Source organism: Octodon degus, unplaced genomic scaffold, assembly GCF_000260255.1.
Source record: "Octodon degus isolate 3935 unplaced genomic scaffold, OctDeg1.0 scaffold00019, whole genome shotgun sequence".
In the NCBI taxonomy this organism is placed as follows: Eukaryota; Metazoa; Chordata; class Mammalia; order Rodentia; family Octodontidae; genus Octodon; species Octodon degus.
The window spans coordinates 10,434,665-10,444,186 of NW_004524595.1; positions in this window are offsets into that span (position 1 = coordinate 10,434,665).

The following is a 9,522-nucleotide window of genomic DNA, read 5'->3' on the forward strand; positions in this document are numbered from 1 at the left end:
TCTCTCTCTCTCTCTCTCTCTCTCTCTCTCTCTCTCTCTCTCTCTCTCTAACTCTTGCTTCCCAGAGGGTTGTATTGTATACTATTAGCTGATAGTGCTTTTAGGACCATTATCTATTAACTCATGGCTTTCAGGTTGAAATAAGTAGTTCCTTTAAACAGTAAAAGGTTCATCAGTGTGCTGGAAAGAATGTATTTGCGCATGCCTAAGACTCTCATGACCTTGTGTTTGCCCCAAGATTCTCAGCTTTCCCTTCTCTCCTAAAGTCTTACACTCTTAAAGAATTTTTGTTTATTTTTTTATTTGGTGCAAGGTCTGGCTATGTGGCTCAGACTTGTAGTGATCCTCCTGTCTCAGCCTCCTCAGCACTGGGATTACAGGCATGCACCACCATGCCTGGTTTTGGTGGCCAGCACAGAGTGCCCGGATCTCAGAGGCCAGCACAGCAGGTGGTACTGAGGATCAAACCCACATTCTTGAACTTGACAGGCAGGCTCTTAGACCACTGTATTATCTCTCCAGCCCTCCTCTCCTAAAATCTTATCTTCCATATATATTACAAATAGATTCAGAGATGGGCAAATTGTACATAACTATCTTTTGATCCAGATGAATATGAAAATTCAAACATTTTTACTTTCTTTCTTAAAAATTATGCTAGCACACGAGAGCAATTTTTTAGAAAACCATAACCAAAATTTTGAGTTGCCCTAAACAGCACATTGGAAAAGAATAAAGATTTGCATTCTAAAGCTTCTATGAAGTATTTATTATTGGGGAAGAGCAGCTGAGGGAAAAAGATAAGTTTATAGCAGATCACACTCGTGTGTTGATAGGCACAGGAGTGGAGGCATGAGGAGAGCAGAGCTGTTGCTGACACAGAGAGCCTGTTGACACAGCATTGCACTTGCAAGGGACTCATGCACCCCCAAGTGCTCCTGTGAGTGCTGTCTGCACTGCGCTCTGGCTCCTGAGGGGATGAGGGAGTGACTAAGCAAAAGTTCATTCTCCTCTGTGTGGATTTCCACTTCACTGTAACAAAAAATAAAAATAACAATAATGATGACGTGCCCTTGGAAGGCATGTCTGTGTTTGACTTAAAAATCACCATTTAGAAGACGTAAAAGAGCAAAACCAACCACATGTCCATGAGGTTTCCCAGGGTCTGTTATGGTGCATGGTGTTAACTTTCAACTCAGCTGATAGCCCAGGCATTCTCAGCCCTCCTATTCAGACTGGTTATTAGTCCTAGAATGAACTCTTTATTCTTTTGAAAATGCATATAATTAAAAATGTGCAGGGCAGGGAGATAGATCGGCAGTCTAAGCATCTGCCTGGCAAGCACAAGGGCTAGAGTTTGATTACCGGTACCACATGTTGCTCTAGCCCCATCCTACTCCATGTACGGAGACTGGGCATGGTGGCACATGCCTGTAATCCCATTTCTGGGAGGCTGAAATAGGAGGATCAGTGTGAGTCCAAGTGGCATAGAGAGACCCCATACCTAAACTAAACTAAACTAAACTAAACTAAATTAAACTAAACTAAACTAAACTAAACTAAACTAAACTAAACTAAACTAAACTAAACTGAACACAAAAATATTCATAGATCCTAATGCCAGGTAAGAGCACTAAGAGAAGCTACTGGGGTTTCTGTGCAAAAGAGGGATTCATGTTGTTATAGTCTGGACAAGAAAGTCACTAGCCAGGAAGGTAGCCGATCTCAGGACAAGAGAGCTACTAGCAGCTCAGCAGCTCTTTTCTGGTGAGCTCACTTACCAGGAAAGCTCTTCCCAGCAGTGTCAGTTTTTCATCTGACTCCCATGAACTTCCCTCCTTCCTTGAACGACAAAGATTAGTTATGTGGAAGATACAGCTTTAGTTTAGAATATTCCATCTTACATTTCAATGTCCTTGTTGTCTTTGTTACTTTTCTTTCTTTTTTTTTTTTTTACAAATCACGGCATCTTTAATACAAGAAAATTAACATGCATTATTCTTTCTTCTGTGTACAGTGATGGAGTTCTTTAGTAGGCAATGACCCATTACTACAAACATAACGGCTTCTGTGAAACTTAAGTGCTTTCTTTCCTTTTAGTATTAACTTACATACAAGAAGTGACACCAGGTAATAGGCAGTTGGGATGGTATCTGGGAAGGGGAGGGAAGCATCGGAGAAATTTGTATGCCTCATCTATAATTTCACATATGGATAAAGGTAGTTTTTGGCTTTTTGTTTTATTTTTTGTTTATTTTGTCACAAGCACTCATGTTAGGACAAAGATGAAATGTGCAAACTTTAAAATTTAAATATTCATTTTCTCTAAGATCCAGCTCAGTAAAAGATTACCCCAGTTCCCTGCCCGACGAGTACGCCTCAGACACAGTGGTTTTTGTTTCCAAGAAGCCAAAATTGTTTAGAATTTGCTTCCCATTTTGCACCAGCCTTTAAACACTTTTCGTGAAGAAATTTTGCACAGTAGTTTAAATCTTTTGTTAATGCTCCTCTGGAGTTTTTCAGGGGGTAAAAAGTAACATCAGTGGAGGGTATTATTTTAAATAAATTTTCATTGAGAATTTGTTGCATTTTCAGCAAATTTTAAAACATTTTTAGGTTTTACAGAGATTTTAACCTTTAAACAACAGATCTTAAAAAAAAAAACCAGGTGAACACAAGTGAGTTTAACAAAGAAACATTTAGAATAGATCTGAATGTAAGAACTACAGAACTCTTTCAGAATAAAACATACTACCTTGATGTGACGTTTCTTCCTTAACCTTGTTGAGCTGGTCTGGTTCAGCTTAATTCACTGTTCAAAGGCATTATCTGTTGGTCATGCCAGTGGGTATGTGACTGAATTTAGGGAACAGGGTTGACACAGTAGGGCTAGTCCTGCGTATTTTTTCGTAAATATTTCCCAATTGTGTTTTTCATTATTTCTTTTCAATATATAGCTTTTATAACAAATGATTAGCTTTGATTTTGTTACTTTTCTTGTTGCTGAGATGAAATATGTGGCAACCAAGCTTAAAGGAGGAAAAGTTTCTTTGCAACTCAGTTTGCAAAGGTCCATAATTGGCTGGCCCTAAGGCAGGGTGGCACATGGCAGAGTGACAATCATCCAAGCCTGTGAAAGCCAGGAAAAACAATGAGAGAGGAGGGAGAAAGAGAATGAGAGAGCAGACACACACACACACACACACACACACACACACACACACACAGATAGACATCAGTAGAGACATACAGAAACAGAGACACAGAGAGAAGCAGAGAGACAGACAGACAGATACACAGAGATAGAGACAGACAGAGACAGAAAGAAACAGAAACAGAAACAGAGACAGATAGACAGCGATACAGACAGAGAGAGAGAAACAGAAAGACAGAGAGAAAGAGTGAGAGACACAGAGAGACAAACAGAGAGACAGACAGACAGAGATAGACAGACAGAGACCGAGAGAGACAGACAGAGATGGAGACAGAGAGAGACAGAGAGAGAAAACAACTAGCATTTTCATAGAACTTGTAGACAACAGTGGAAAACTAAGTGCCAGAAATGTAATAAAATTATAGCTTACAGTTTGGGGTAGCATTGTGTTCCAGAAAGAAGATTCAGGTGGTGACTGATGTTAGCAAAGCCAGAGAAGCAATGAGTTCAAGAGCAATGAGCACTAGGCCACAGAGACAGCCCAGGCTCTGGGGGAAGATGCCTCATCTATTGCCACCAAAAGAGAGACACCAGAAACTTATACTTCCTGTACATTTTGAGATCTGCCAATGAGGGTCAGCCTTTTGGTAAGTGTTTTTGGGGAGGATGAGCTCTCATCTTTGTGGAATACTGAGCTATGCGAGATAACATACTCCAAGACAGTGGTGCTTCGGGATCTGTTTGTGTCTCCCTCCTTGGCTCTAGTTGTTGATACCAGCTGCAGACTCACTTTTCTCCCAGCAGTAGGCCTGATCCCAAAGATGTCTTTTTAACAAAGCTCTAGACTGAAGTCAAGTGTGAGCAATGCAACAAAGAATAGTAAACTAGAATAAGAGACAAAGGTAATGGAAGGTGTGCCTAAATACATTATTTGCTAGTGAAAAGCAAATCAGTTAGTAGTTTAGTTGTGAGGTACCCTGAGCACTAGCTCTGACTCCTGGCTTTTGCTAGCATCACCCAGTCAGTTCCTTAGGGATGCTGTGTACCATGTTTACCTGCTTGCTGATCTCTACTGTTCACTGTTTATTTCTTGAATTCCATGATCAGGCCTATTTTGATCAATGTGCCTCCCTGTCATTTATGAAAAAAAGATGGTATGCTGCTTTTAAGGTAAACAATGAGACATTAACTTTCACCTTCTACTTCCATGGAAGGAGAAATATAATATTTTAAAATACCAAGTCCTCCACTTCTTCGCAGTTTCTGTTCCCCAGTTCCTCACATCCATACACATTCCCTCCAACCTTCTGCAAATTGCATAAAATATGATCCCTAGAAAGGGTTTCACATTAGACTCACAGAACATACCCACAAGGGCTTCCTCACAAGGCACCACAGAGGGCCATTCAGTCAGCCTTCCCTATGTTTACTGTGGTATGTATGGATGCACCTATTTTTTCTAACTTTTCCTTGTAACCAATTACATGCAGCCAGGAGTGAGAATTAGTGAGTTAGACTATCTTGCTATACCAGTTTCTTTGTTCTTCACCACGTTACGTATGTACCTTTTTCATCATTTTGAGTTTTCTTCCTTTTATTTGTATTTCTGTATATGTTTTATTGATTTATTTGAAACAGGAATGGAAATAGCATGGTTTTGGTTTTCTTCCAGCTTTAATAATTTTGAATGTTGACATTATGGAGAAATTGAAATTTACTAGGCACGTGATAATTAGGTACAAACATTTTTGTCCTCAGCCATTTAGAAAAGTCCTCCTGCTGTCTAGTGCTGACTGGCAGTGAGGAGAAATATGATACAGTAAAGCAGCAGCTACACACTCACAAGTGACTCATGTAACTGCGTAATGTGATATTCTCTCAAATGCCTTTGCAAATAGGGATTCATTTCTCAACCGTCTTTGATAGAATACTTGTGCTGGTATTTTTCTTTAATTCTTTGCAGAGGCTGCTATTTGCATATTTTCTTCATATAGGTTGCTTTCATTTTAACTGTGGAAAGTTTCCAGGTGTCTGGCATTTTTTCTCAGATAGGACTATCTGTGGGATTCAGGATTGGCTCTGTCAGAGGCTGTGTGAATTCCTATCACAACTTTTATATCCCCAAAAAAGAGACAGATGCTTAACCTAATCATAGCTTTTTTTTATTTTTTGATAAATATGAATTCCAGGTAATCACTGAAAGAAGGAAATAAATAAGCTACAGCTGGAGGCTGCATGACCGAAGCTTCACCGCTGGGCTAAAGAGATTGGTTCTTTGTATGCCAGGGAGACTAAGTCACTGTTTCAGAAGCCACCTGCTGTTTGCACCTGTGGCCTCGGAAGAAGTTGAGATTCACAGAGCACCTTATGCTTTTGTTTGGAAAACAGGTTAAGGGACATTTTTCTAGGTGGTCCAGTCTACCTTGATGGGAGAGATTAGAACAAAGGAAGGTGAGCAGCTTTGAATAGCAGAATAACAGGAATTAACATAGTTCCTGGAAGATCAAAGAGGCAAGAGTCCAAGGCTGAAGTGAGGGAGACAGTCTTGGCAGGAAGAAGCAGCCACGGATGATGCAGGGAAGTCAAAGGAGGCAGGTCACTGGGAAAACCCTTCTCTCTGGCTAGTTTGGAAAATTCAGTATAGTGGTCCCTAATATTTAATTTTATTGTTTTGCATTTTTCATTGTATTGAAGAAAACTTTTGTTATAACTAACCTTCAAAAGTAGTATAATAGAAACAACTGTATGTTGCATTAACGGTATTCTGGGTAGTGAAGGAAGAAGGGTTATACCTGAACCTGGAGTGACCATCCAGAGGCCCTGGAGAGAAAGCACTGACCAAATGAACAATCAGAAGAATAAATGTAGTTTTCTCCGCTCCAAAGGACCTTGCCAAATGTTGGGAAGGATACTGAACTTTCTACAGTCCACTGTAAGATGATGAGAGTCAATTTTCTTTCGCTCAAAGAGGAAATTCTGGTGAAATCAGAACCAGATTAGGCTTGTTCTTACAAGTAGAAATGAATTCAGCTACTACCCTGAAGATACTTCTTCCCCTACGATGTTCTCAAGGCCATGGAGAAGCGTGGACCAAGTCCTTGGCTACTGATGTATGAAGAATCCATCACTTTCTTAATTGAGATTTTAAAGCAGTAGGAGTACTGTGCCTCTAGATATGACCCTCCACATACTCTTGGTTTGCAAAAGTGGTACAACGTAAGAAGAAATATACCAAAAAAGAAGCAACTCCACATTTGAGCATTTGTACAGTGTTATGTGGAGGCCCAAAATACATTTCTACACTCCTCAGAATGGAATAGTAGAGATCCTACAAGCGAAGTGCTTCCGAGAAACATTCAATTGTTAAATATGAATTTCTGTGATGTACCTTCTTCCATGGAGGGTAAAAATCCTTAAGCTTTGGAAATTGGAATATGAATACCTTTACTGAATCTTTATTTTAAATTTTTATTTATTTATTTATTTATTTATTTATTTATTTATTTATTGTGTGTGTGTGTGTGTGTGGCCAGCTCAGCCCACCAGGGGGCGGGGCTGGCTGGCATGTGGTGCTGGGGGATTGAACCGCGGTCCCTGTGCTTTGCTAAACTTGTTCTAAGTAGGTGCTTTAGACCACTGAGCCATCTCATCAGCCCTGAATCTTTATTTTGCAGACTGCTCTTCAACTGATAAATCCTTAATCCCTTCACACCTCCAGCCCCTGCCATTTGGATCTAGCCTGTTCAGCGTGGTTCTCCAGGAGATTTCATCCATTTTCCCTAGGTGGACTTTTTATTCAGAGGTTTTAGGTTCTACGTTATTTATCATAAACTTCTATCATCCTAAAATGCAATGCCTTATAGAAATTTCCCATCATTTATAGGGATGGAACCTTTTTATACAATAGTTTCATCTTCTTTTGTGTTTATTTTATATTTGAGTGAATTTAGGAAGGTAGATCAGAAGCCAATTTATCCTTGTGTATCTTATTTAGATTAAATCATGTTTACATGAAGGCAGTTGTACAACTATTATTAAGGAAATGCCTTTCTCTCTAGTGAGAAAGAAAAATATTACAAATGTTGTGCTATTTAATGAGCTGATCATCTCTGGTGGTTTGGTATAGGAATGTGAAATGTAAGCAATTGATGAATTTATTTTATAGAAGGTAGTGGGTGGCTTTGTTTCCTAGTGCTACTGTGGCAGTTACCAGTAATTCAGTGGCTTACACCAGCACAGAGACATGACCTTATAGTTCTAGAAGTCAGAAGTCTCAGTGGGTTCCTTGCTTCACACCTGTGGTCCCTGACACTTCCTTTCAAAGGCAGCATCCTAGCGTCCCCAAGTCAGTCTCTTCCTTCCTCTCTCCACATACTCATCGGCTCATATTTTTGTTGTTAGATCTTCTCAGAACAGCCCTTCTGCCTCTATCTTGCAAGGATATTTTTATTATATGATGTTCACCTGGAAAAACAAAACAGGGTAACACCTTCTTCTGCAGATCCTTAACTAATCACCACTGTGATATACCTTCTTCCATGAAGGGTAAAAATTCTTAAGTTTTGGGAATTGGAATACGAATACCTTTAGTGAATCTTTATTCTGTCATCACAGTCAACAAAAACATTGTAACCCGCACGTCGGTCTTCTGCCAAATGGTGAGGCTCACTGTGGGCAGAGAATCTGCCCTCGATGTTATGTGACTCTACTGCACTCAGAATCACTCCATGAAATAGATGCAGTCATGGGAGCTTAATTGGTCCCATGGAATAGTTACAGTTTTCTCCAAAGAAATAACCTCACAAGATAAAAATCACTTAGCCAAAATCGCTGCACTTTCTCTTCACTCTCCAACCTTCAAAGATACAGCTTTCTGGACATAGAATATTTTACCATATCCCTACTTTTCTATTCATCATTTAGCTCCTAAAGCTAATTAAAGTTGAAGCAGCTTTGTCAGACGGAGCTCTGCAGGCCTAATGATTTTAGACAACATTTTGTACGTTAGCACCCCATAGGCTCTGGAGCTGCTTGGTGAGTAATTTTGGATGGCTAATAACCTCATAATTAGATAAATAATTGATATGGTTCAATTATACACTCATTTACAACTTTATTAATATTCTTGCTTCAGCTGTGGATGCCTCTCTGCCCTTTACCTGCCTTGGAGAAAACATAATCCTCCGTGGGTTTGGCAGAGTGTACTGGACGTCGAGCCCTTGCCAGAGCCCAGGATATGTAAATTAGCCATCTTGTTCCAAGGCATTAGCAGCTGTTGTTTTTAATTATTAACAAGATGGCCAGCATTTGCTGGAGGAGAGTCCATCCAAGTGAAGAGGTTTGGTGTTCATGTCATTTGAGTCAGTGTATCATCAGTCTAGAACCCTTAAGAAAAGCTGGCTTGAGGGATGCTGATAAAGGTAGCTGGCTTGTGTGTTCCAGATGTGTGTAGGAGTATGGGGTGTATTCCTGGTGATCACACTGTCTGTTGGATTAGACAATAGTCAATAAGGTATAATTAGTAATCATTTACTATTTGAAATAGTAACTGACAGCACTTTACATATAAAAATCTTATTCCTAGTATGACTTCTCACAATAGTGCAGTAAGTTTGAAGCCTCTTCACAAAGCGGAAAAACATCAGAAAAATGGTAAGTTATAGAAAATATTATACATACCTGAGTCAAGTAGTAGAAAACAGTAGACAATTAAAATAAATGTTCATTTCTCTTTAAGGTTCAATCTCAGAATGTTGTACAAACAAAGGAATAAATAATTTTCTCTCAACTGTCCTTAATTTAAAATCTGTTACAGATTTGAATGTTTCTAAAAATATTTTCAATTATCACAATAGCATGGTTTGTGTCTAGTTGTCCCCCCAAAGCCTCAGACAGTCATGGGGCAGCTTCTGGAGTTTATGACTGGTTATTTTGGATGTGGAGGCTGCACCTCCCCTGGGACAGGCAATTTGCATTACAGTGTAAGGAGGGGAAAGAGGCTAGATAGCTTCCTGAGAAGTTGCCACACCCTTTGCTGTCTGCAATTTCTGTCCACCATGAACTCTGCTCTCTGCCATGTGCCATGCTGCCTTGGAGCCAGTTGGGTATGGACTGAAACTTTCAGTAACTGTGAGCCAACTAAACCTTTCCTTCCTTCATTTTGAGTGTCAGGTATTTGTCCCAGCAATGAGAGAAGAGTAACTGAGACACACAGCTTTGAAACTAGAGACCATATTGTTTTTATGCTACTGTTTCTATCATTCTTTTCTTTTGCTCTGGGGATTAAACCCAGAACATTTGCACTGAACTACAACCTGAACCTTTCTCTATTTCTTCTTCTTCTTCTTCTTCTTCTTCTTCTTCTTCTT